This window comes from Mustela lutreola, chromosome 1, assembly GCF_030435805.1.
Source record: "Mustela lutreola isolate mMusLut2 chromosome 1, mMusLut2.pri, whole genome shotgun sequence".
Classification (NCBI taxonomy): Eukaryota; Metazoa; Chordata; class Mammalia; order Carnivora; family Mustelidae; genus Mustela; species Mustela lutreola.
The window spans coordinates 57,844,246-57,870,497 of record NC_081290.1 but is presented as its reverse complement, the minus strand read 5'-3'; the positions used below and the strand labels follow the sequence as shown (position 1 = coordinate 57,870,497).

General features: G+C 43.2%; 1 long non-coding RNA gene across 2 annotated transcripts in view; it reads right to left on the bottom strand.

Moving 5' to 3' along the window:
- LOC131825919 (uncharacterized) overlaps positions 1 to 26,252 on the bottom strand; it is a 217,960-nt gene that overhangs the window by 72,594 nt on the left and 119,114 nt on the right. Inside the window, exons 2-3 of one of the 2 annotated variants that reach the window (XR_009351371.1) lie at positions 10,577 to 10,733; positions 9,694 to 9,848 (exon numbers count right to left, since the gene is read on the bottom strand). The exons of the other annotated variant lie outside the window; for it this stretch is intronic. This is a non-coding gene — a long non-coding RNA (uncharacterized LOC131825919). The remainder of the gene's footprint in view (positions 1 to 9,693; positions 9,849 to 10,576; positions 10,734 to 26,252) is intronic. 2 annotated transcript variants of the gene reach the window in all.

The window sequence follows — 26,252 nt, the reverse complement described above, 5'->3', positions numbered from 1 at the left end:
CGAACCACATACAGACCTTAGATGGGATTGCTTTTGAGTTCCTGGAACACAGAACTCATCTTAATCCATTCCATATTCCCAGTGCCCAGCAGCAAGTCTGGGCCAAAGTAAGCACTAAGGGAATATTTGCAGAAACAACTGATAAAGAAATCGATGAGGAAAACTGGGGATGAGAAAAATAACAGTATCAAGACTTCTGAACCATGATGAATGAGCCAGGTCCAGACAGTGGGAGTAATCCAGATTTCTAGGGAAAGAGACAGGCAGCCCTGACCCCAAGAAAATGCCACTTAGTTGCAATGTCTTCAAAAGGAAAGGAGATGCCATTCTTGGTTTTGGAAAATCGGTCCATTATGGGATACATCCAGGAAGAGGGAAATATATGGCCAGACTTATGGCTCTCTACAAGGCCTCAGCTTTGAATAATCCTCCCTACACACACTTTCACTCAAGCCTAGATATGGCTTGTTAGAAACTGAGCAGAAGTCAAATGGTTGATTAAGAAGAGCCAAAGTTGCCCTAGTGAGAAGAGTCTTTCATGAAAACACCTAACTTCTCTTCTCATGCTAATAATAATCACATCTGTGCTTCATAAGGCATTTTCCTGTGTGTGATCCCACTGGAACCCCTCAAGGCTGCTTCAAAGCAGGAAAGGCATCATCTATTATCCCCATTTCACAGATGTGAACACGAAGGAGCAGAGAGCACTAGACATGCCCAAGGTCACGCAGGGAGTTAGGATCAGAAGTAGGCCCTGACATAAGAATGAAATCCCCACCCTGGCTTCCCCACTCAATTTGCCTAGGTTCTGGATATACATATAGCAAATCCCATAAGCCGGTTCCCTCCTCTAACCTCATACCCCACCTTCCCATCTTAGGTGTAAGGATTAGGGAGGGACACGGGTCTCTGAGTCTCTCAGGGTTGGCGGAGGTCTTGCTACCACCACAACTGTCATGGCCCTTCATAAGCCTTTGGGCCATCTGAGTCATTGAAGTGATCACAGAAGGATGAACTCTGGTAACTGCTTAGATTCAAATCCACATAGGCCCCATACTGATTGTATGGCCTTGGGCAAGTTACTCAATCTCTCAGGGGTTCCATTCGGGTTTTATAATAGAGAAAATCAGAGAAGATTTTAGCTCTATTTAAAGATTTCTCTGAACAATTGAAACTTTCCATGATGGATCAGCCTGCCCTGTCAGGTAATAAGCTCCCCATCACCAGAAGTTTACAAGCAGACTGGTACACACAAGCATCTACTCTTGGAAAGGATGCTATAAGAATGAAGCAACTACTACAAGATATGATATGTGGGCACGCCCACTCATTCCCACACTACCAACTACATCAGAATTATCCAAGGGACGTTTGAAAAATGCAGGTCCGTGGGCACCTGGGTGGCTCAGTGAGTTAAAGCCTGTGTCTTCAGCTCAAGTCATGATCCCAGGATCCTGGGATCGATTCCCACATCAGGCTCTCTGCTCAGCAGGGAGCCTGCTTTCTCCTCTCTCTCTGCCTGCCTCTGCCTACTTGTGATCTCTGTCTCTGTCAAATAAATAAATAAAATCTTGGAAAAAGAAAAAAAGAAAAATGCAGGTCCCTTAGCTCCACCCCTGGGTATTCTGACTGCAAACATGTCAGATATAGCTCAGAAACCTGGATTTGTCTTACAAGTATTCAGGTATGTCCGTTTGCTAGGGCTGCCATAACAAAGTAACACATACTGTATGGGTTAACCAAAAAGAAACTCATTGTCTCCCATTTCTGAATCCCAGAAATCTGAGATGGAGGTATTAGTAAGGTTGGTTTCTACTGAGGGTGTTAGGGTGAATCTTCATGGCTTTCTCTGAACTTCTAATGGTTTACTGACAATATTTGTCATGCCTTTTCTTATAGATGTATCACTCCAATCTCTGCCTTCATCATCACACCGCATTATGCCTGTATGCATGTCTGCCTCTGTGTCCAAATGCCCCCTTTTTATAAGTCGTATTAGATTAATGCCAACCCTAATGACACTGATCATGTGCAAAGACCCTATCTCCAAACAAATCTCAGTCACAGGTACTGGGGGTTGGACTTTCAACATCTTTTTCCAGGACACAATTCAACCCATAACTCCAGGTGATTCTAATGCACAGCCAGGGGTAAGAACCAGTGGACCACAGCTTTTCAAATGGCCTGTGCATTTCAAATGGCCTGACTTGCAGCAGCTTCTGATTCAGTGGAGCTGGAGAACCTGAGATTCTGCTTTTTGAACAGGAGTTACTGTCGTTGCAGGTCCAAGGACTGGTGCTTTTGGTGAGGTCACTCCCAGCACAAGATTCCCAGGAAATCCACAAAGGATTACCAAGTAAATAGAAGCTCTTTGCTTCATTTCTCTTGTGACAAGGATTGCTTTCTTCTTCTTTTCCAATCTCGAAGTAAGTGCACAGGAAAGACCTGCCCCTATAACTCTATGTTCTTCATGTCTGTTGGGAGGGAGTAGCCTGATAGGAGCAAGCATCCTAGGGTAGGAAGAAAGGATGGGGCTGTCAAATTCTGGAAAAAGTTTTCCTCATTCCCATAACTCCTCCCACCATTTAATTTTACAAATCCGGGGTTATTTTGTGGTTGGAGTTGAGTTGTTTTGTACCATCCCCAGCCCTTAGCCCCACCCCCTGTCTCAACACCACCATCTGTTAAATACAACTTCCAAGGACTGGCAAATTCTGCAGGCAGTATTTGCAGGCTGTTAAATACAGCCTGAGCCCGGCGCTGGGTGCACCTTGCTCCCATGAACGGACTGCGGCCTGGTCGCCCGCGCTGGTTGGCCTAGCGGAACCAGAGACTCTGGAGCCAGTGTGGCCAACCCTCGGCCACCAGAAGCCCACCCTCCGCACTGGTGTCAAGCCCGAGGCCGGCCTGGGAAAGTGCGCCCCGCCCCGCAGGCGCGGCCCCGCCCACCCCGGGGTGAGCGCATCCCATCCTGGTGGGACAAGCCTGGCCGGGCACAAAGGCGACAGCTGCGCGCCAGGGCCAAAGAGGCCACAGCCAGAGGGGCAGCCGCCTACGCCTTGCAGCCGCCTTAATTTATTTATAGATGCGTTGGCTCTTTATGTGGCCTAGTTAAGGACGCCTTTCCATAAATACATAGAAACGGATGTTATTCTAGACCCCACCAATAATAGACACAGCTGTAGAGATTGTTGCTGGATTAACAGCCCCACCTCCCTCTCTGCACCCCTTTTCACCAAAATAGAAAATAAAATTTAAAATGCACGAGGGATTCTTTTTTTTTTTTTTTTAAGTGTTTGCATGCAAGAGGGAAATTCTGTTAACAAGGAGATGTTTCTTTGAGAGCAAAAACAAAATTTCTTAGGAAACAGAAAATCAGGAGCTAAGGCTACATCTTTACCAAACCAAAGACACAGCTCTCACCTTCCCCTCCTAGGACTGTGATATCTGGGTTCTGTGCTTTCATCCTTAACCCTGAACATCTGTTTAACCCAAACATAATCCTCTTGTTCCAGAGGCCACACACGGTTTATTTCTTTGCAAAAATATGATTTGCCAAATACAATTCTGGTCATTTCCTATGCGCTTCATTGTTGGGGGCGCTGGCCCAGTCAGGGCTCTTTGGAGTCAAGGGGCCCAGAAAGAATGAAATCATTACAGAGTTGTGGAGGAGTCCTCAGCCCTTATGCCTTTGTGATTTCTCCCAGTTCCTTCTACAGACCCGTAATTCTATTACCCAGCTGTAATTTGGCTCTGTGTCTCTCCAGCATTCTTTGCTTTCTTCAGCCCCCTTTCTTTTTAATCGATTGATTCATCTGTAATTGGATTTTCTCTGGCTCTTACCAGCTATTAAAAGTAACTCTGTGTGTATATGTGGGTGAGTGCGCTTTCTAACTAGGCCACACTTTCGAATGCCCTGCAATCCTGAATCGTTTTGGGGTTTCTTAGTATGAATTCAATTCCCCCAGTTTCTTTTGATGCATCTGGGAGTAGCAGAGAACACAAGGTTTGGAAGCTGATGAAACCATACCGTGTTTTGTTTAGTTTTGTGTAAGGCTGACATTTATTGAGCTCATACTATGTGCCAGACGTTCTCTGAAGCACTTTACAAGCATTAATAACTCTTGCCACATCCTTTTAGGGTAGTTCCTGTCATTACTCCATTTTGGAGTAATAGAGACAGGAGGAGGTTAAGGAACGGGCCCAAGGCTACGCAATGAGCTAATGGCGGAACTCTTGACCATGATGCAATTTTCCTCAATTCTGTCCCATCATATATGTCTGGATTTTGGCATGGCTTCTTTTTTACTGTCTCACTCTCCACCTCTGTAGAATGAGTAAGAGTCGGTATCCCTTGCAAGACAATTTTCAGAGCGTACTGAGAATACAGTGCCTGAGGAGCTGGGGCTCAAACACGCAGTGGATCCCAGTAATTCCCGTGCTATGGATAAGACCAAGGACTAAATAAAGGAATCCGGTGAGCACGGACAGCGGGAATAGAGGCTTGGAGGCTTGCTTACTACACCATCATAGTCTCTGCTTTGGGAAAACAACCAGAAACCAAACAGATCATTTTGTAAAATTACCATAAAGCTTCTGTTGCTGGCATGTGTTTCCTCTTTCTAGTCCTCTGTTTTCCCCAATGTAAAATTATGGGGTAGGTTTAGCTGAACACCACTGCCTCTTCTGTAAAGACCTCAGGGGACAGGCTCAGTGCTGTCATCTCAAGGCTGAACCAACTCTTCTTCCATGGCAATCTTAAAGCACATAAGCACACTTAACAGTTTGATTTCATACTTCATGCAATGGGGAAACTGAGCCACAGAGTGGTTAAGTAACTTGCCCATAGTGGCAAGGTAAGTGGCAGAACCAAGATCCAAATCACATTCTCTCCACTAAGGCACAGGACTCCCCTGGTTGTTTCTAAGAGTAGGATCTCAGGAAAGATCTGCAGAACTTGGCTTTGGCATTGAGACAGGGTGGGGCAGGGTGTGCAGGGAGTGAGTCAAGCTCTGGGAAGGGATAAATTACTGAGGGACAATGGACTGGCCAAACTGATTCCAGAATAACTTGTTGCTTGACCATCATTAGGTTGTGTAATACTTCCAACCTCCATTTTTTAAACAATCCTATGGATGATTTCACAAGTTGTTGAATGAAATAATGAATATGAAATACTTAGCACCGCCCCTGGTCCTCAAAGACGCACGACTTCCTAATTCATGGGAGTCATTATAATATTTATCATTATTGTTACTGAAATGAATTTTGAATTTTTAAATATGGTCTACATACAAATGTATGTAAGGTTTTTAAAATATAGTTACCAAATTCCTTTTATATCAGTTTAAGTTCTATTTTTTGAAATCAAATTTTAAAAATCCCTCCTAGAAACTGAGAATAGACTTGGTTCCAGCCCATGCTCTTCTGCCTGCCCTCTTTCTACAAGGTCCTAATGCTGCTCAGAGAGACACAAAACAAAACAGAGCTTTGTCACTCTAGGAGGGGGAGTCAAGGAATCAGCCTCTGCTGTGAAACTGCGGAGTAATAGAATTTCACAACTTCCAAGGACTGGCAAACTCCGCAGGCAGTATTTGCAAAAGCAGTTTTGCAATGACCACACTCGGGAAATCCCCAAAGAAAGTTTATAAATTCGGCACATTTTGAGATTTAATTCTAAATTTTCCCAAAACCACATCATCCAAAAATGTAACACTCATTTTCAAATTAAAACAGTGTTTGTATATTACTTCTAACATAGCTCAGAAATATAATTTAATTGGACCGAAATTTCCAGAGTGATCATTACAGTATTGTCTGAAGTCATATGTAGTCATAAGCAATGTATAAATGCAATGGTGAGGAAGTGGTTCAATCACTTATGCCATCTCTACAGTACTAGTTACTACCAGCCAGGGGCTAGAGGAAGGAGGGCACAGGGAGTCACTGCAAACAAATAAGGAGAGTTCTTTTGGGGGTGATGGAAGTGTTCTTGAATCAGAAACAGTGAAAATTGTCCAAACTTGTCGCTAAAAAACACTGAATTAATTGTACACTTTAAAAGGGTGAATTTCATAGTATGTGAATTATCCCAATTAAAAAAAAAAAAGGTAATAGAAAAAGATGAGTAGAATTCTTTCCTAATTGAGTCACTAATAGAAAATCTGGGAAAAAAATATGTTCTAGAACTATGCTTATTGACATAGATTAATAACTATACTTATAGATTAAGATTCAAAATATCAAGTCGGGAGGAAAAAAAACATGTCCCAGGAGACCAGGTGACCTATTTTGATGAAAAAAATGATATATGTGTATATGTGTTTAGAGGGATGTAGAAGAACAGATATCCAAATGATTAACTGGTCATTTCTGGAATTATAGTGGTTTTATTTCCTTTTTGCCTCTCTAGGGATATATATATATATATATTTTTCTTTTAATAAAGGAAGGGAAAAGAAGAAAACAATAATTCTGGGGGAAGGGGTAGGATAGATGACAAATGGAGACATTTTATTTTATGACTTCAACTAACCCAAAGTGAAGAAGCTTCCAGGATGTTTTAGTTTCCGGTAAACCCCACAAGATGTGCTGTGTCAGAAAGCAGCCACCAGCTACCAGCAACACAATGGCAAACAACAAACAATGCTTCAGTGTTTCTTAGTTGACTGCCCTCCCCCATCTCTTTCATTTTGATTTACAAAATGCAGGGACTGTTCTCCTGATAGAAGTTCTAACCAAAGCCAACTTCACTTATCAGTTGCTTTTTTGATAAACATAACTAAATGTCATCTATTATCAAAGGGACTTTATTTGGCTTGTTATGAGTGGTTTTTTTTTTTTAGTTGGTTGGTTCTATTTTACTGACATCACGTACACAGTCATACCTATTGAGAAGGAGAGGAGAAGAAAACTATTTTCAGAGTGCCAACCACGTGTCAGGTGATGTGTCAGGTGATGTATCAGGTGTGTTTCAGACCATATTGTGTTGACAGTGATATTTACTTAACCCCAACAAAAGACCCACGAGGGGATGGGTGTGACCTGCTCTGTTGGAGGCAGAGAGAGGCGGGTTGACCAGCCTGAGGCTCCCCAGCTGGTGGGTGGCTAAGTAGGATCAGAATGCCTGTGTCTGACCCCCAAGACTCATGCTCCCCTCGACAAACCTCTCCTGCCTTTGGTCCCACAAGGTCCTTGTAGCCAAGTAATTATCAAACTGAAACACAGATTTCTGAAATGGCTTCTTTGAAATAAAATTGATCAGCTGCCAGACCACTCACTTACTAAATTGCTAGCGCTCAGCCCTGACCTTCGTCATTGAGGATGAAGTGTCTGCCTCCCCCAAATATGCACCCACTCCATGTGCTGTAAACATCATCTGGAGGGGGAAAGGAAGACAGGGGAGTGGAGCAAGCAAGCCTTTCTCTCTGCGCTACTCCTCCCACCCAGGGCTCCCCTGGCCCCAGCCTGCAGTTGGTCCCATTATCGCTTCCACCCAGCTAATTATAGTCACTGATTACCTAACAGCAAGCCCCACTGTCACCTGCTTTGGCCTGACGGATTATGCCATCTGGGCCACGTGGCCAGGGTCTGAGAGCCACAAGAGGTCACAGAGAGGGGCAAATGGCTCTGAATGGGAAGAAATGTGTTTACAGCCCTGACAGCTGACTGGGCCATTAAAGGGGCTTTAGCTGTGTGTTCCCAGCTGAAACCCTCTCTAGGGGCCTCACTATTAGCTAAATGGGATGTGGCTGCATGGATCACTCTGATTCCAAATGTGGACATGCTAGAGGATGGATGCATGCTCTCCTAAAAAGGAAAAGAAAAAGGGCTTAGAAACCAGGGGACTCACAGTTGTTTGGGGTCCTTGTTAAAAGGGCATCAGCACATGCCTGCCAAGGCCATGCTTTGTTCCCGGCAGTATTCAATTACATGTTCCACTTCCTGTGTTCACGCACCTTAAATTAACGCGTCCATAAAACGCACTTTATGACATGAGAGAAACTCTGTAAGGCGACTTCCCTTTCATTAAGAACTTAGTGTCCTTCATAGCAGGGCATCTATCTCAAACTTGAATACTCTTGTGTATGACCTGGGAATCTTATCACAGGGCAGATTCCAAATCTGTGGATTGGGGTGAGGGGAGGAGCAGAGGAGTGCAGAGTCTGTATTCCTAAGTCTTGCCTAGAAGTTGATGCCACCAGTCCATGCACGATACTTTATGTAGCAAGGAACTAGTTAGTTATTGAATGACAGTAAATTACCCAATTAACATTGCACCAAAAAAACCCTATAAAATAGTATTTCCCAAACTGTAGCACAGAACACGACTCAGCTAAAGAGGCTGCCTCCACACCAACAGGTTCTCAGTGGAATAAAAATTCCACTTATTCCAGTGGTGAGAATCACTCCATACTCGGCATCCCCCTGGGAATGCCAATATATCATTAGCATATCGGAGCTGCGGAAGCCTGCAGTGATCTGTTCCACTTTAGATGTGAACAGTTTGCACTCTACTAAAAGTTAGGTGCTTTATGCCCTAGTTTTTGTTGCAACCCTCACTGAAGATTTTATATTATCCCGATTGCTTAACCTGTCCATAAATTTCTTGATTTGAAAAATGCCTCTCAGCCAGACAGTTATTCCCATGAAACCACACACGCACACACGCGCGCGAGTACACACACACACATACATGCAAGGAAGACTCTCAGACTGTGGAGTAATGCTTGTATGAGGTTCCATCATGAAATGAGGCATTGTGACACTTTGTTTCTTCTGCAGCTTCTGAGCCCAGTGACCACAGTTTACCTAGATTCCTCTACTCCCAGATTAATGAGGAAGAAATGGATGAGGAAAAACTAAAGGATAAGTCCCAGTGGACTTCTCCATGAGTCCATGAGGACTGCACAGGGAGGTGGTCTGGAGGCCAGATGACAAAGGCCAGCAGTCAGTGAAAATGGAGCTTCAAGACTGATTTGCTTAAGATTTAACTTTAAAAAAAAAAAAAAGCAAAGTTTATCAAATACTTTCTAAAACATTTTTACTAACAACATAAAATGCTCACCATATAAAATTAAATAAAAAAATAGGGGCGCCTGGGTGGGTCAGTGTGTTAAAGCCTCTGTCTTCGGTTCATTTCATGATCCCGGGGTCCTGGGATCAAGTCCCGCATCGGAATCTCTGCTCCACAGGGAGCCTGCTTCCTCCTCTCTCTCCGCCTGCCTCTCTGCCTGCTTATGATCTCTGTCTGTCAAATAAATAAATAAAATCTTTAAAACAAACAAATAAATAAATAAATAAATAAATAAATAAAAGGCACCAAAATGGAAGACACAGTGTAATCACAACTTGTATGTGTCTGTGAGTATAGCATGTATATGTAGGGGTGTATATGTATACACCCGCACGAGTGTGTGAGTATGTAACTACACACATGACTTTAAAGAAAAGAGAGAATCGTGAAGAATGTTTGCTTTGGAGTCAAGCAACATTAGGTTCAAATTACAACTGATCAAAGTTTCTTAACCTTTGGTTTATATCTTCTGTGAGATGAAGCTGTCAATTCCCACCTCAGGTTTATGTCGAAATTAAATGAGATAATGTCTGCCAACCACTTAGCACATTGCTTGGCTCAAACACCAAATGGGAGTTATGATTGTATCAGTCACAAAATGGTAAAATATGGGGCACCTGGGTGGCTCAGTCGGTTAAGCATCTGCCTTCATCTCAGGTTATGATCCCAGGGTCCTGGAATTGAACCCCACATCGGCAGGACACCTGCTTCTCCCTCTCGCATGTGTTCCCTCTCTCGATGTCTCTTTCTCCGTCAAATAAATAAATAAAATCTTAAAAAAAAAAAAAAGAAAGAAAGAAAAATGGTGGAAGAAAACACACAAAATGTTAATAAGGGATCATCTCTGGGTGATGAGGTAGAAATGATTTTAACTTTCTTCTTTGTACATTTCTGAATTATCCAAAATTATCCAAAGAACAAACACCACCTTAAAATTTTAAAAAATTATATAATAAAACTTTATGAAGTAAAATGTTAACTGTAGCTCCCTCTGGTTGGCAAATGTGGCTCATTTTTATTTTCTTCTTTATACTTTCAGCATTTGAGATTGTCCACAGCCCAATAGTTTTAGCAATATTTGAATATGAAAGCCATGCCCACCCATTTTGAACATATTGGCAAAATGCAGAAAAATCCTGAAAAGAAAGAAAATATCACTTACAGTGTCATAATTTCTCCATCTTTGTTACTCTTCATTTAAATTTATAAAGTATAGATTCACATCTAAATAAATGGTCCCCTAGAATTGTTCAGTGCACAACATGGACAGCCATATTCAATAATCCTGAAATAGCATCCCCATACACTTCTGAATCCACTCCCCAGAAGTCATTAATATGAATTCTTCCAGTATATGTGTACCTACATATATATGTATATATGTACACACATATATCTATACATCTATACATGATCATATGATTAGGTACAAATGTCTTTATGAGAAAATTCAAGAAAGTTTTTAGAGGCCACTTAAATGTAATAGATATAGCAGGATACCTGGGTGGCTCAGTCGGTTGGGTGTCTGCCTTTGGCTCAGATCGTGATGCTGGGGTCCTGGGATCAAGTCTCACATCGGGCTCCTTGTTCAGCAGGGAGACTACTTATCCCTCTGCCTCTGCTGCTCCCCTTGCTTGTTCTCGCTCTCCCTCTCTCTCTCTCTCTGACAAATAAATAAATAAGATCTTTTTAAAAGATAATAATGAATCAATGTAATAGATATAATTAGTCCCCAAGATCAGTTCTAAGGATGTAGGCACCTTCTCCATGTGTGAATTCACTTGAGCAAATATGCTTTAAGCATCTATGCTATTCCATTTATACTATTTACTGTGGAAGCAAAAATGAAGAAGACACAGGCTCTCTGGTCTTAGCAAGCTTCTGGTCTATCATGGAATTGTTTATACAGTAGCCCCATAACCAGAGGTTTCAGGTCCCCACAGTCAGCTGCTGTCAGGAAGCAGATGATCCTCCTGACATAATTAATGTAAGAAGAATAGTAACCCTACCACTACCTCACAGCACCTGCAAAACTCACCCCCTTTCATTTCAACATGCATGGTATTTTATCATCTCACATCATCACAAGAAGGATGCTATTTTAAGACAGTGATCATATTCACATACCTTTTATTACAGTACATCATTATAATTGTTCTATTTTATTATTAGTTATTGTTAATTTCTTACTGTGCCTAATGTTTGAATTAAACTTGATCCTAGGTCTGTGTGTATGGGAACAAATATAGTATATGTAGTGTTTAGTACCACCTGCAGTTTCGGACATCCACAGGGGATTTGGGGGTGTGTTCCCCACGGATGGGGGCAAGTCCTGAATTACAAGTGTGTGCTGTGTTGTGTGGCAAATACAACAGTGGGAACTGATCACAGGTCCAGAGGCAGTAAAGAAGAAATCACAAATCCCATCTTCAGCCAGGATTCTGGAAGACCTCCAGAGGAAAGATGCATCTCACCTGCATCTAGATGTCTATGGGCTCAGGCTCCTCTCACGCCCACACGTCCTCTAGTTCCCCAGCTTCCATCATGTCCAGGCAGGTTTCTAGTCCTGAGCTGGAATATGTTCCCACGCTTCCACTTCTGGGCAAACCCTACTCATCTTTCAAAACTTCAGGAGTTGCTTCCTGGAAGCCTTCCCTCACTACCCTGCATGGAGGACGTGTCCCTTCTCTCTGCACATGTGTCTTTAAAATACATTTACCTAAATGGAGACTGGGAGTCAGCATTTTGCCCTATTTATTTTTCAGTGAAGGGGAAGAACTGAATAGTACACCCAGTATTCAGCACCTGTTAAATGTCTTCTTCTTCAAAAACAACATAAAAAACAGTGCTAGAGTAATGCCACATCCAACCCATAACACACATGGCTCCTGATAGCAGAAAGAATACACATGGAGCATCTAGGTGGCTCAGAGGATTAAGCCTCTGCCTTTGGCACAGGTCATGATCCTGGGGTCCTGGGATGAAGCCTCGCATCAGGCTCTCTGTTCAGTGGGATGCCTGCTTCCCCCTCTCTCTCTGCCTGCCTCTCTGCCTACTTGTGATCTCTCTCTGTTAAATAAATAAATAAAATCTTAAAAGGAAAAAAAAGAACACACAAGTGCAGCCCCTGGGTGGCTCAGTCAGTTGAGCATCTGACTCGTGATTTTGGCTCAGGTCATGAGCTCAGGGTCGTGAGATCGAGCCCTGCGTCAGGCTCTGTGTTCAGTGGAGAGTCTGCTTGAGATGCTCTCTCTCCTTCGGCCCCTTCCCCTCACTCTCTCTCTAATAACAAATACATATTTTTCTTTTTCTTTTTCTTTTTTTTTTTTTTAAGAGCACATAGCATAGAATACTGTTCCTCTGACCTGCATAATTAGAAAACAGGCTTCCTCTGGGAACACACAGTTCATTGGGCTGCAACTTCACACATAGACAGGACCTTTGTGCTTTTTAAGGACAAAGTCCTCTAGGTTCAAGCCACTCTGGACCAGCAAAGCAGAGGCTGGATTTCAGCCCTGACTCATTCAACTGCACATGCTCTCCTCCTTCAGCCTGCACCACTGCTTAGGGCAGCCCTACTGATCCATGGATAAACAGATCTATGTCTTCCCAAGGAGCTGAAAGTCTGTTCAATTCAACAATCAAGTAAACCCACATTGGGAGTGGCTAAGTGAATGAAAGTTAAGAAAAGAAAAAATAGCTGCATTTTCCCAGATTCATTCTGTTGGTATTTGGTGAAGTCCTACTATGTGTTTGTTTTGTGCTGTCAGATCCGCTTAGATCAAATCCTCCCATGGAAGATTCTAATTCCTTCTCTTCCTGGCTAAAGGCTATGGAAGCCCCTGACTTGTTTTGAACAGGTGGAGTGTACTGGTACAAAGGACCTGAAGAGCAAATCAGCATCGAGAGGGCTTTTTCTTTTAGGTGCTGTTATGAAAACAGACTCGCCCCTGCTGTTGGCCAGGATGCTCATCAGATGCCCCTCTTTCTCCTCTCTGCTTTTAAGTAAAGCCTTTACTACACATGCACACCACTCTAACTCCAGTGGGAGCAGCGATTAGTGGCATGATCTTACCCCAGTGTTTTGTTGTTGTTGTTGTTGTTGTTTTGAGATTTTATTCATTTATTTGACAGAGAGAGAGAGAGAGTAAGAGAGGGACCACAGCAGGAGGAGCAGCAGGCAGAGGGACAGGCTTGGCAGAGAGCCCAGTGAGGGGCTCAATCCCAGGATGCCAAGATCATGACCCGAGCCAAAGAAACATGCTTAACCCATGAGCCACCCAGGTCCCCATGATCTTACCCCACTGTTACCCACAGCACTGTGTACATGGTAGGCACTCAAATGTCCTCAAAGAGTATTTCCATGCTATTAAAACTCTCGTTTGATTGGGTGGGTTCCATGAGCCAGTCATTGGGTATGACAAACAGAAAAAAGCCCAGGTAGAAAGCTGCCCCAGGAAGCTGCAAGAGATTCTCACTGCTATCCCACCAGTGGGGCAAGGCCTGGTCTGAGACCTGAAGTTCCTGAGCCTAACAGAGGGCTCTTTAAGTACCACAGATCTCTCTGGTCACCCAGGCACTGGGAAGTGCCTCTGAGGTCCCCAGACATCAGTTAACAGCAAAATCAGCAATGTCATTAAAATGGGAATTATAGCCCAAGGTGGCTTTAAATACCTGTGGGACCAGGCCTTTGCTTTAAAATTACACTGACCCTGCTCCTGTCCCAAGTCAGAATTTTTGTAAAAGTATCCTCACTGGGTGTTCCTTCTCCCCAGTCACCCACCCCAAATTTTGTATTTTTTTTTCTCCCCCAAAGAACATGGAATCAGACCAGCTCTTTGCTGGAAGGTGATCAGTGTCTCTCAGACCATCCTCCAGATGCTTCTCAGCCTGGCTTTGGAGAGCCTCTTGTAACTGACCTCCCCCCAACATTCCCAGCCCTTTGCACATTCTTCCACAGGCCTCCCCCCAGATTCTCTTCCTCCACCAGAGCCAGAGGGAGGCTTTTTCTCCCCTGCTGACATACCTGAGGCCTTCCGTTCTGCCAACCCTACTCTAGTGATGCCCTTACTCAGAACAGGCTCTCCTCTCTCTAGGTGCAATCTTTTTTTATCCTCTGAAATGTAACAGTGAAGCCTTCTTGGACGCTTGAAATGAAAATTGCTGTGATGTTTCTGACTTCCTACAGCACCTTTGAAATTTACTTTGGATAGGACACTTAGCAGATCTCTCTTCAGCAGACACTCATCTCTCTGGGCACAATCACATCTCAGGGAGATACAAGTTCTTTCCGCCTAAGAATCACATCTTTGACAAAACATGGTAGGCAAAATCTCAGACTCCGGAGTCACAGACCTAATTCTAACCCTTTAACTGCCTTTTATTGTCTGGCCTGGAGCTAATTTCCTTTCCTTTCCAGGTCTCAGTTTTCTTATCTGCAAAAGGGGCATAATAATAACTATGATATGGGGTTACTATGGGGTTTATTAAGAATGCCCTTCAACGGATGAATGGATAAGGAAGATGTGGTCCATATACACTATGGAGTATTATGCCTCCATCAGAAAGGATGAATACCCAACTTTTGTAGCAACATGGACGGGATTCGAAGAGATTATGCTGAGTGAAATAAGTCAAGCAGAGAGAGTCAATTATCATACGGTTTCACTTATTTGTGGAGCATAACAAATAGCATGGAGGACATGGGGAGATGGAGAGGAGAAGGGAGTTGAGAGAAATTGGAAGGGGAGGTGAACCATGAGAGACTATGGACTCTGAAAAACAACCTGAGGATTTTGAAGGGGCGGTGTGGGGGAGGAGGTTGGGGGAGCCAGGTGGTGGGTATTAAGGAGGGCACATATTGCATGGAGCACTGGGTGTGGTGCAAAAACAATGAATACTGTTACGCTGAAAAGAAATAAAAAAATAGTTAAAAATAAAAATAAGTAAATAAAAGCTATAGTAGCACAAAAAAAAAAAAATGCAGATTGAGGGGCTCCTGGGTGGCTCAGTCGGTGAAACATGTGATTCTTGATCTTGGGGTTATGAGTTCAAGCTCCATGTTGGGTGCAGAGATTACTTTAAAGTAAAAATTTAAAAAAAAAAAAAAAAAAAGGAATGCAGATTAAGCAAAGAGAAAGTACCTGGCATAGCAAATGTTCAGTAAATATCAGTTACGGTCATCATGTGAAAGAGTGGGATGTTTCACGGAGTTCCTGCGGTTCAGTGGCAGGTGGAGATTTCTTTGTGAGTGGAGTAGAGAAGTTGTGCAGATAAGGTGGGAGAGTTAAGCTAGCCCAGGTGTTGAAAGGCCCCCTAAGCCAGGTGAAGGAGTATGGATGAACCAGGAGGACAAGAGTACTTACTCATGGAAGGGTTTTAAGCAGGGGCAGGACTGATCTGATTTATATCTTAAATCTTCCCTGGCTCCCATGGGGAGAATGATGTAGAGATTAGGTAAAGTCAGAAAAATAAGTTAGAAGACCATTAGAGTCACCCTCATGAGGGCTGCTGAGTGTCTGAGGTGGTGGCCCTGCATGGCTTGTGAAATGCATTCTATCCAGAAGTTAGTCATTCAGTGTGTGAGGTGAATGAATCCTAGTCCCTGACTGCCAGAAGCTACAGTCTACTGTGGGGAGGCAGAGAGAAAACTAAGGATGTGCAGTCAACGCAGAATAATGGGAAAAGAAATAGGGACCCCTTGGAAACAAGGAGAGAGAAGAACCATCTGCAGCTCGAGGAATATTTTAGGGAGGACATGCCCTGTGAGGGTTCCATCTCTTCTGAAGGGTCCTTTATGCTCTCTTTAGGGTGACCTAGATAGAAATGCCTGGACATTCTAGTATGGTCCATTGTTGCCAGGAGAGGAACTCCCAGCATGTATAATGGATGGGAATAGGACGCAGTGAGAATCCCTTCTGAGAATAAGATTCGAGGATGAAAAATCTCTACGTTTCATGTTTATCCTAATGTTTCAAACCTTTAATCTCCCCTTTGTGCTGTCATGTCAGTGTTTTGGATTTTAGAGGGCAATTATTTGAAGAGGGATAATCTTTTTTCTTCTCTCAATCTCTATCTATCTATCTATCTCTATCTATCTATCCATCCATCCATCTATTTTTTTTTAAAGATTTTATTTATTTGACAGACAGAGATCACAAGTAGGCAGAGAGGCAGCAGAGAGAGAGGAGGAAGCAGGCTCCCTGCTGAGCAGAGAGCCAGATGCTGGGCTCGATCCAGGACCCTGGGATCATGACCTGAGCGGAAAGCAGCGGCTTAACCTACTGAGCCACCCAGGCGCCCCCATCCATCTATTTTTAAAGATTTCCTGACAAAAACTTTTTAGAGGAAAACAGGAACCAGAATTCAATATCATTCCATTAACATTTCAGAAAATGCCAACAGAAGCTTGAGAACATAATTACATACAAGGGAAGCAGATCGGGTGTGTACACCACAGGTCCACCAGAAAGTGTTTTAAAGTGGATTGTGTCGACAAAGTTATTTGCTCTCAACAATTTTGACCTAAAATAATATTTACATTGGGACGAATGGTTTCTAATTGGGTTATCCATTAGTGTTTGGGTGCAGAAGTCACGAGAAAAATGAAACCTAATTTGCAAGCCTCAGACAGGAAGGCAGTGATTAGCTGTGGAAGGTGAGAAATGCACAACTCCTGAGCCAGATGTGCCAGAAAGGGGCGGCGTAGCCAGCGATGAGGCCAGCAATGCCCAGAGTGCCAATGTAAACCCACTCTTTCATAGAACTTTACAAAGCACTTTCCCACGCATGATCTTCTTTGATCCTACCACCGCCCTGAAAACAGACAGGGCAGATGCTCTTGTTTGTCCTCATTTACAGCTGTGGAAACTAAGATTCAGGTGACTCACCCAAGGTCACAGAAAGAGGGCAGGAAGGGACCATGATTCAGACCAGCTCCTTTGACCCTCAGTCCCATGTTCTGGCCACACTGCCCCTCAAAAGCCTTCCGAGTGACAGCTCATGGTAAGAGCCTTGGCAATGAAGTATAAATGTAGCCAATATACTAATGGGAATAGAACAAGTGCATAACAATGGCTTGACCCATGGCTGCTGGAGTGGTTGTCACAGTGATACCATTGGTGAGGCCCAGCAGGGCAGCTATTCTCAGCTCAGGCTGTATTTGTGGCTCTAGGCAGGAAGAACCCAGATGGAGAGACTATAATGAGTACACCCTTGCATGAGGTTTGAAGCAGAGTGACCGGAAGAGTTTAACTGATGAAGTCTTGGTAGAAAAATACTATTCTTTGAAGGAGTACATAAAACAACACTTAGGACCCTCCTGTGGTTAGCATCAAAGGATACAAAGTAAGAAGCAGGCACTTTGCTTGGAGACATGCTAGGTCAGGATAAGGCACACACATAGTGATGAGTGAGTTCACTGGTCTATGAGAGAAGGAAACTGGAAAATGTATCAGACCCACCAATACTTTCAAAGACTTCCTCAAGTGACCTGGGGATAAATGCGAATTTCCTAGAAGGAATTACAGCCCTCTATGGGGGTTCCACCCTTGATTGCCTCTTTAGCCCCATTTCCCATCACACTCCATCTACATATATACCCACAAGCAGCCCACAAAGGCACTCCATCTATCCAAACACTCGCTGCTTCTCTTCCTTCAGTAAAGCATATTCTCTCTTGCTTCTAGGCCTTGATCCATGCTGTTCTTTGTGTCAGCTTCATTTCTTCCTTCCTATCCCAAATGTTTAGCTCCGGCTCATCCCCTGGGTATCAACATATAGGTCACTTCTGTCCATCACCTCTACTCCTCTAGGCTAAGTTCACCTGCCACACTCTCCCATATCAGTCTGTACTTCCTAAAACCTCACTATGCTTCACATTCCAACCTCAGTATGCAGCAATGACTTGACAGAAGCAAGGATTGCTAGCACTATGGTAACCCCAAGCCAAGCACATTTGTTGAATGATGGGATAGATTAATCCTTTAATTAACTTAGCTGGTGGCAAAATCTAGTAAATGAAAAGCATTTCTCCATTACCATACTAGATGGTAAGTTTAGTTGGTCTCTACTCAACAAAGATCCAGCTGGACAACCCCACAGTGTCCTGTTACATAAGCACCTGAACAGACCACTAGAGTCAAGATTCTGCTGAAAATGTGAACAAGAGAGCTGTTTACACAAACCAGAGTTAAGAAGGCTTATTTCTGAGGGCTTTAAATAATTGGGAAAGACATTATCTTTGGAAACTAAAATCCAACCCCTGTCCCTTGGTTCCTGCCAAATATCTCCCATAACCCACATTGAGTGGATTACTCTGTCCTTAATCACATACTAAATGCCTGCATCTGTGGTTGGCATCCGTGGTTGTAAGGCAGCTACATTCACAGTGTACAGGTCCTGCTATTACAGCAAGAGAAATATTGGGTAAAGAGCTCCAGGTAGTGGGTGAGAGTAAGATCTTCATTCATTCATTCATTTATTCTTTTATTCATTTATTTGACCCCGGTCAATCATATTCTAGGTACTAAACAGAGATAAATAAGACACATTCCCTTTCTCCAGAGGATCTCTCTTTAAAAAAAAAAAAAAAAAAGTGTTTGGAGAACTCAGACTTTCTTAAAATCATTTACTTTTTGCTTCTTATGCATCAATGCGTATTTAAAATCACCTAGGGATCATATAAAAATGAGATTCTGATTCAGTAAGTCTGGGGTAGAGCCTAGGATTGTGCGTGTCTAATAAGCTCCTGAATGAGGCCAATACTGCCTGTCTGGGAACAACACTTTGAGGAGAAAGCATGACTATATGGTCTATATGAAGACAATAATTATATCTTCATTACCTCATTTGATTCTCACAAAAATGCTGGAAGTACTTAGGGAAGGTACATTATAACCTATAACATATAACATATAATCAGATAAACTCACTGAGTCTAGAAGAAATCAGTTGTTTTTCCTAATAATATCACCTGTTAAGACCAGGGTTGATTTATTTATTCCCAGGACCTCAAATCACCAACTTAATCATCCGTCTAAATGCGCACTACCCTGAGCAGCTGACTACAACCACAATGCTCTTCTACCTTTGGACACAAACCTGGCATCCACTGGGTAGCCTCCCCAGTCCCAAGATGACACATTGGCAGCTATGGCCCTCTCCTTGGTGATGGGCCTTGGTCAAACTTCACTGGTTTGGTGATTCCCAGGACAGTGGACAGAGGGCCACAGGGATCAGAATAAGAAGGGAAGTATGGATTTTCCTGGGAAGCACCTATCACCTCTGAGTCTCAGAAAGGTCTCTAAGCACCTGTCATCTCCTCCACACTTCTACTGTGTCTCCACTCAAGTTACCTGCAGATGATAAGCCACTGTCTTCAGGACCGTGGAAGAGAATTGCACTTGCTGAGCACCTACTGGATATAGGACCCTGCACAGGTGTCTTCTCTAAGTTAGTTCACTCAACAGGTGCAGGGTGGGTTAAGATCTTCACTCATGCATGCATTCATTCAATACTAGTTAAGGGTCACCTATGTCCTGGGTACTGAATAGAGGTAAATATAAATAAGACACATTCCTTCCTTTCAAAGGATACTCAGAGATGGTGAGTGACATGTGAAAATTACCCAGCTAGGAAGTGCTGTGGCAAGGGCAGGAAATTACTATCTCCCCAGCCTAAACTCATGACTTTTCCCAACCCCAGTGAACTCCTGAGACCAGCAGCCCTCATCATCCGAGGAACCTTTAATAATGCAGAGGTGATGATTCAGTAGGTCTGCAAGAGGCCTAATTATTCACATTCTCATAATCACACCAAGAGATTCTGATTCAAGCAAACTTCAGATCATACTTTGAGGACAATGACTTCACACCAACTGTGGAAGTCAAACAGGAGCACTGCCTGTTTAAAGGTCTCCATGGGAATCTGCCTGATGCGAGAGAATAGACATCCTCCCATCTTCCACATACTGACTTGGTTGGAAAGAAGAATACAATTAGTGCATCCAACCAAATTTGGAAGCAATATAACCAGTGTTACGTCTGAGGCCAGGAATGCAGCCATGCTAGAATGCTGCAGGCCTAGCAGGGTGTGTGTGGGTGGGGCAGCTTGCAGGTACCACCCCCACGCTGCTCACATCACATCATGTTATTATGATGGATGTTCCTCCAGTCCAGTGTCCTGCCATGTGATTATCATTTTATAGTTCTCAGCCCCACAATCTTAAGGGATGGTACCTTGGATCCTTAGGTTAACAGATGCCCTAGATAAACCTACTCTCCTTGTAACCACACAGCCAGGGTTAACTGTGAGCTCCTGGACCCTACAGGTAATCAGCTGCAGCTGACGAAGAAAGGGAGCACAAGGAATCCATGTGGACAGATGAGCTAAGCCCAGCTCAACAGACTGAAGATAACTGAAATGGTGGGAAGAGCACTGGGCTGGGATCTGACCTAATCATTAACTGATTATAGGAGCTTCAGCAAGTCAGGACACTGTTCTGGGTCACAATGTCCTCATGAGTAAAACACTTCCAGCTCTGCCTTTCTGGAAGTCCTTAATTTTTCCATAGGGAATAGACACTTGCTCTGTTCAAAATGGTAAGCTGAGATCTACTCCTGGCTCTTTTCTCATTGCGTCCTTCACTCCTGGAAGACTGGCCCACTCTCCAGGAAGTATCTGGTCTCTCTCAACCCAACTCCACATCCCCCATCTATTTACTGGGCTAGATCACAGAATCAAGAAGATCTGACTCAGGAAGGGAAAGAAAATGGACATATCCCAACAGCAGGAGTTTGTAGCTTTTCTTTCTAGGATGTTGCCATTAGCCTGAGTCAGTACCACCATCTTCCAGACTCTGTTTTTCCATTTTAAATATTAAATTCTAGAAGACGGAGAATCCCATTGGTCAAGGTGGCATTGAATTTGTATTCCTGACTCAATCAGGTATGGCTGGATGGGCAGGTTCACTAAAATAGAAACATGGCCAGTTAGACTCCATTGCCTGTGAAAGGTAAATCCCAGAGAAGGCGGCAGCCATACCAGGTCTGGACACAATACTTCCTGGGGGCCCTGAGCCTCTCCTGTCCTTCCAACTCATTTCCACCTTCTACTGATGCTGTCCTTTCCTAGGCCCCTGTATCAAATACTGGAAACTGAACTGCTGCAGGATGCAAAACTCATAGCTGAACTGTACCAAGAGAGCCAAATTTGATTCTCCACAATGTATTCTCTAGCAACATCTCCCTGATGATGACATCATTCATTCTATCCCCAGAGGTCAGCCCTCACTTAGAACTCATGAATTCTGAGTTGGGTATAACACTGGCTATGATCCACACCAGAAAGCTATCTCACTGCTGTCTTCCAGAAATCCTGTCAGGAAAGCTTTATGTAATGCTTATAATGGTGCAAAGTTCTGTCCTAGGTGCTGGGGATAAAGATAAGGCTATACATACAAATCCCTGCTTCTAAGACAGCCATCAGCAACAAAACCAAACAGCCCTACACACTTTCATAAGCCCAGTAAAGGAAGTTCAGGTAAGGAGAGACTCAAATAAGCATTTCCAGTGAAGGTGGTGCCTTCCTAACGGTGTCAGAGAGAAGGAGGAGAGGCTATCTAGAAGATAGGGAGGCAGAGAATACAGGTGGAGAAGCACCATGTGAAAAAAATCAGAGGCATTCCACAGCTCAGCAAAGGAGGGCAACGTAACCTGTGAAGCAAGGAATCCATTTTAAATATTAAATTCAAACTTCAGATCATACTTTGAGGACAAAGTGTCTCCACTCAAGTTACCTGCAGATGATAAGCCACTGTCTTCAGGACCATGGAAAAGAATTGCACTTGCAGGTAAGGAGAGACTGGTGAGAAGTGTTGAAACAGAGGCAATTCCTGAGATGCAAAGACTGGCAAATGAATGAATTTATCTTTGGGTCGGGGAAGGTCAGAGACAATAGGGGAAATCAATAGTGCTGCCCTTCATAAACCTGACTGTCATTAGCATACACTAGGCATTTAGAGACATGGATGGGACTGTACTAAGTAGAGTGAGAAAGGAGATTTGGGACCAAATCGTGTGGTCTTTCACCATTTTAAGATAGAGAAGAAGAGAAAACTGAGCAATATAGCCTGTGAGAAGGGAGAAAAGAGAATATGGTTTTAGGGAAGCCAGACCAAGGCGAGGGAAGAATGAAAAAGTGGCCAGCTCCGGCTCATTTTGAAGAGAGGGCAGAAAAAAATGAGGATTGAGAAATAAGCACTGCATTCACACCCCCAGATCCTAGGACCACAACTGGTACATAGTAGATGCTCAATAAATAAAAGTTAACTTAAGTAGCTGAAGAATCAAACCCAAGGATGACAAGTTCAGAACATTTTTGGCTTGAGGGTACCACTCCTCATCCTCCTTCCCGTGTCACAGACATGAACAATCAATTACTGGTTGTTGTTGTTGTTGCTGTTTTCTTTAATCCAGACTCAGCCTTGGAATTCTCCCAATCTAGGCAGGCACTGTCAAGTAATTAGAACTATTATACAAATTTAAGCCTATGTGCCACTCCTGGTATCCACTGAAATTTCAGGGCAGGAACTTTATATCAGTTATTAACAAGGGAATGTCATTAGGGCAGCTGCAAGAGGAAACACAGACTATCTGCAAAGGACACTGGGGAGGGAATTCCTGATTATACAAGGTTGAACCAGGTGATGATTAAGACCCCTTGAAGAGTCCATGGCTCAGATGGCAGTTCTCCCTACCCCAAGTATGTGGCCACCCAAGACACAAATAGAAAACTCCAGCCCAGCCTAGGTTAATATGTATAAGGTAAATCTTTCTTAAAACTTCCCCTATGCATCTCCTTCCTGCTTATCTTTATTGACCTCCTGAAATGCCTTATCTGCAAAGGCATGATTCTGTTCTAAATCTTTGTCTATGAACACAATTACCATTTCTGCTTCATCCACAAGGTAAAAATGAATCATGAGATGCAAGACATTAACTTAACTTATCCACCCAGCCATGCGCAGACTGGCTTCATCTACAAATGATGCACTCCCCCACATAAAATAAAAGCAGACAGTTTTATTCTTCAGTCCAAAGCACTTAGCATTGTGGAGAGACATCTGCTGCAGACAAATCTTGGGTCTTTGGAGCTTTAATACTTTAAAATTTATTCCTCTCTACCACCTGGAGGCTCATGAGTCCATTTGTGGACTTTTCCACCTAATGCTGCCTTGCAAGCTAATGAGCAGTTGGTTCATAGACAGGGAAGTTGCAGCTCTTCTATTAAATCTGCATCCACATTGCAGCAGAAGAAGCAGGGAATTAACCATCAGGAGCCTCTCAGTACCCTCTATCTTTTCTTACCCTTACTAATTACTTCAACAAACAAGTACCAAGTGCCAGACTCTATGCTGTTTTTTAGAGTAGAATCTAGAGGTTTATTTAGCAAGGGATAAGATATAATTTCTTTTCCAAGCTGGCACTCATGAATGAGCTTTAGAAGTTCTATGTATCTCTCTGGAGTGATAGGCAAAATGCTGTATATGTATATATGCATACATATAGAGACCAGTCATTCTCATGGGATTCTGAACTCAAAAAGTTAGAGATCAATGGGAATCCAAAGGTAGCTTTAACATCTCCCTTTCAATCATCCCCAGTCACATGCAAACCAATCACCAAGTCTTACCAGTTTTTCTCTTGAACTGCTCTAGATCTGTCCCCTTCCGAGGGGACAAGAGGACTTGCCCCAAGTTGCACTACCCCAATGTTTGACTAAAAACAGCCTCTTCATAGTCTTCCCTTGCCTCCTCACCTTCTTCTAAACTGCTCCAGAGGGAAGCCGGGCATGTGTTTTCAAATATGTAATATAATCCCTTCAATCCTTTGCTCAAAACCTTCTTATGACTCCCACTAAGCATTGAAGGCAGGCAAAAAAATTTTGCCCTATCATTACCAATCACAATAGCATCGTGTCTACTGTTCTCTTGGTCCTGTGAACTCCAGCCTCACCAAAGTTATTCTTGTCTTCTCATTCCTCTCTTTCCACCGGGCTTGTGCATTCTGGACTATCCATCCAAAAGGCTTCTCCTCTCTTCCTTCTCTAGGCTGTATCACAATCATCACTTCTCCTGGCCATCCCCTACTTGAATGATCAAGTAGGTGAATAAATAAGCAACATGGTAAATGCTATAATAAAATAATGAATTAAGTACTGCCAGGCCACAAAAGAGGGAAAACATACTCATTGAGCACACAAAATACCAACTCACTCTGCCTGGAAGAGTGAGTGGGGGCTTCCAGAGGAGTCAGCAATTGATATCAGTCACAAAGGGAACCTGAAAGTAACAGATCAAAGGGAGAAAATAGTAGGCAAAGGGCATTTCCAACAGAAGACAAAACATGAAGTAAAAAAAAAAAAGGAGCAAAAGTTCTGCAGAGCAAAAGGAGGGTAAATGAAGGACAGGTAGAGGTGTGCTCCCAATCCTCCCTCTGGAAGGGAAGTACTCATTGCCCCAGCTACGGGGTGTACTGAGTAAATATACCTCCAACTTTCTTGAAATACACCTCCAGCTGTCACCTCCTTTGGGGTGATCTCTGCTTTGGAGAGCTGCCTGGCCCACAGTCATTCTTCCAAGGACTGGCTGGGAAAGGGGTATAAAGGCTGCTATTTTGGACCAGCAAGGGACAATTCTGGCAGCTTTTTAGCTTCCAGTGGGACCATCAGAGACCAGCAGTGCTCCTGGTAAGGTTAACAGAGGCCACAAGTGCTCCCAGTAGAGCCCTGCATCATCACAGCTTAACTGCTCCCTCCCCACACTCCCAAAGGTGTTGATCTCACCTGAGCACTGAATTCTGTATCAGAGTGTACCTGGGTAAGGCTACCATAGTGGGTTTACACATAGTAACCAACAAGAAAGTGAGTTTGCAGCTGGAAGGTGAGGACCTCTAATGCTAGGCCAAGTAGAGTCAACTCTTCCTGCAGGCAGTTAGAAACCAGGAAGGCCTTTTAAGCTGAGGGTGCTGAGGTTAGAGACCTGTGTTGGCAAGGGCTCTCCAGCTGCCATATAGTAGCTACACTGCAAGGAGGCAAAGAGACCTGCCAGAAAGACATTGGATCAATCCAGGAAGGAGATAAGTGAGATCTTAGCTGGAAAAGTGGGAGGTTATGGTGAGGAAGAGTAGTGTTGAGATATTTAGGAAAAATAATCTGACATATTGACCAAGGGGAGGAGAAAGCTATGAGTGAAGAATGACACTGAGGGAGTATGTTAGTCCCCAGGTGGTGTGGGGAGATGTTGATAACTTGGGTGAAAAATAGTGTCTATAGTTAACAATACTGTGTTATGTACTTCAAGATTTGTTAAGAGGATAGATCTTATGTGGGGTTCCTATCACAAAATAATAATAATAATAATAACAAATAAAGACGGTAAGGGGAAATACTTTAGGGAACTAGATGTTTATTGCATAAACTGTGATGATAGTTTCATGGGTGGATACCTAGCTCCAGTCTACCAGTTGTATACATTAAGTATGTACAGCTTTTTGCATGGCAATTATGTTTCAATAATGTAGTTCTAAATATATATACATATTGGGAAAGAAGTCTTCCCTCCTAAGGCCTTTTCTGAGACACTCTCAGACAGTGGAGAATAAAATTGGTACCTGGAAAGTTCCAACAGTATTAAAATACATTATAAAACAGCAAAGTTTTACAGGAAGAGTTGTCATTCAAGTTTTTGTTTGTTATGATTTTGAGGCTTTTCCTTCATATATCAGACATTAAGTTGCTAAAGAACCTTCTTGTGTCAAACAGGTCTCAGAAAAGAGGACAAAGTTATGAACCTGCGAAAAAGAAGTCGAAATAAATGCTGAGTGAAGAACTCAGCAGGCATATTATTCATTCAGCAAATATTTATTGAGCATCTTCTACATGCCAATGTATGCCATGTATGCTGGGACTACAGTGATGAGTAAAGTTCCACAGATTCTGTGTCAGGATGCAAGCACATAACTGGGGAAATGTAACATAAATAAATTATGTGTTGCTGGGTCCAGTGTGGGCTGGCACATCAGTTTAGTCCAAACATCCTTCTAGGGGTTTTGCCACTCTGTGTTATTTTTGAACTGGAATTACTTTCTGTGTGTGTGTGTGTGTGTGTGTGTGTGTG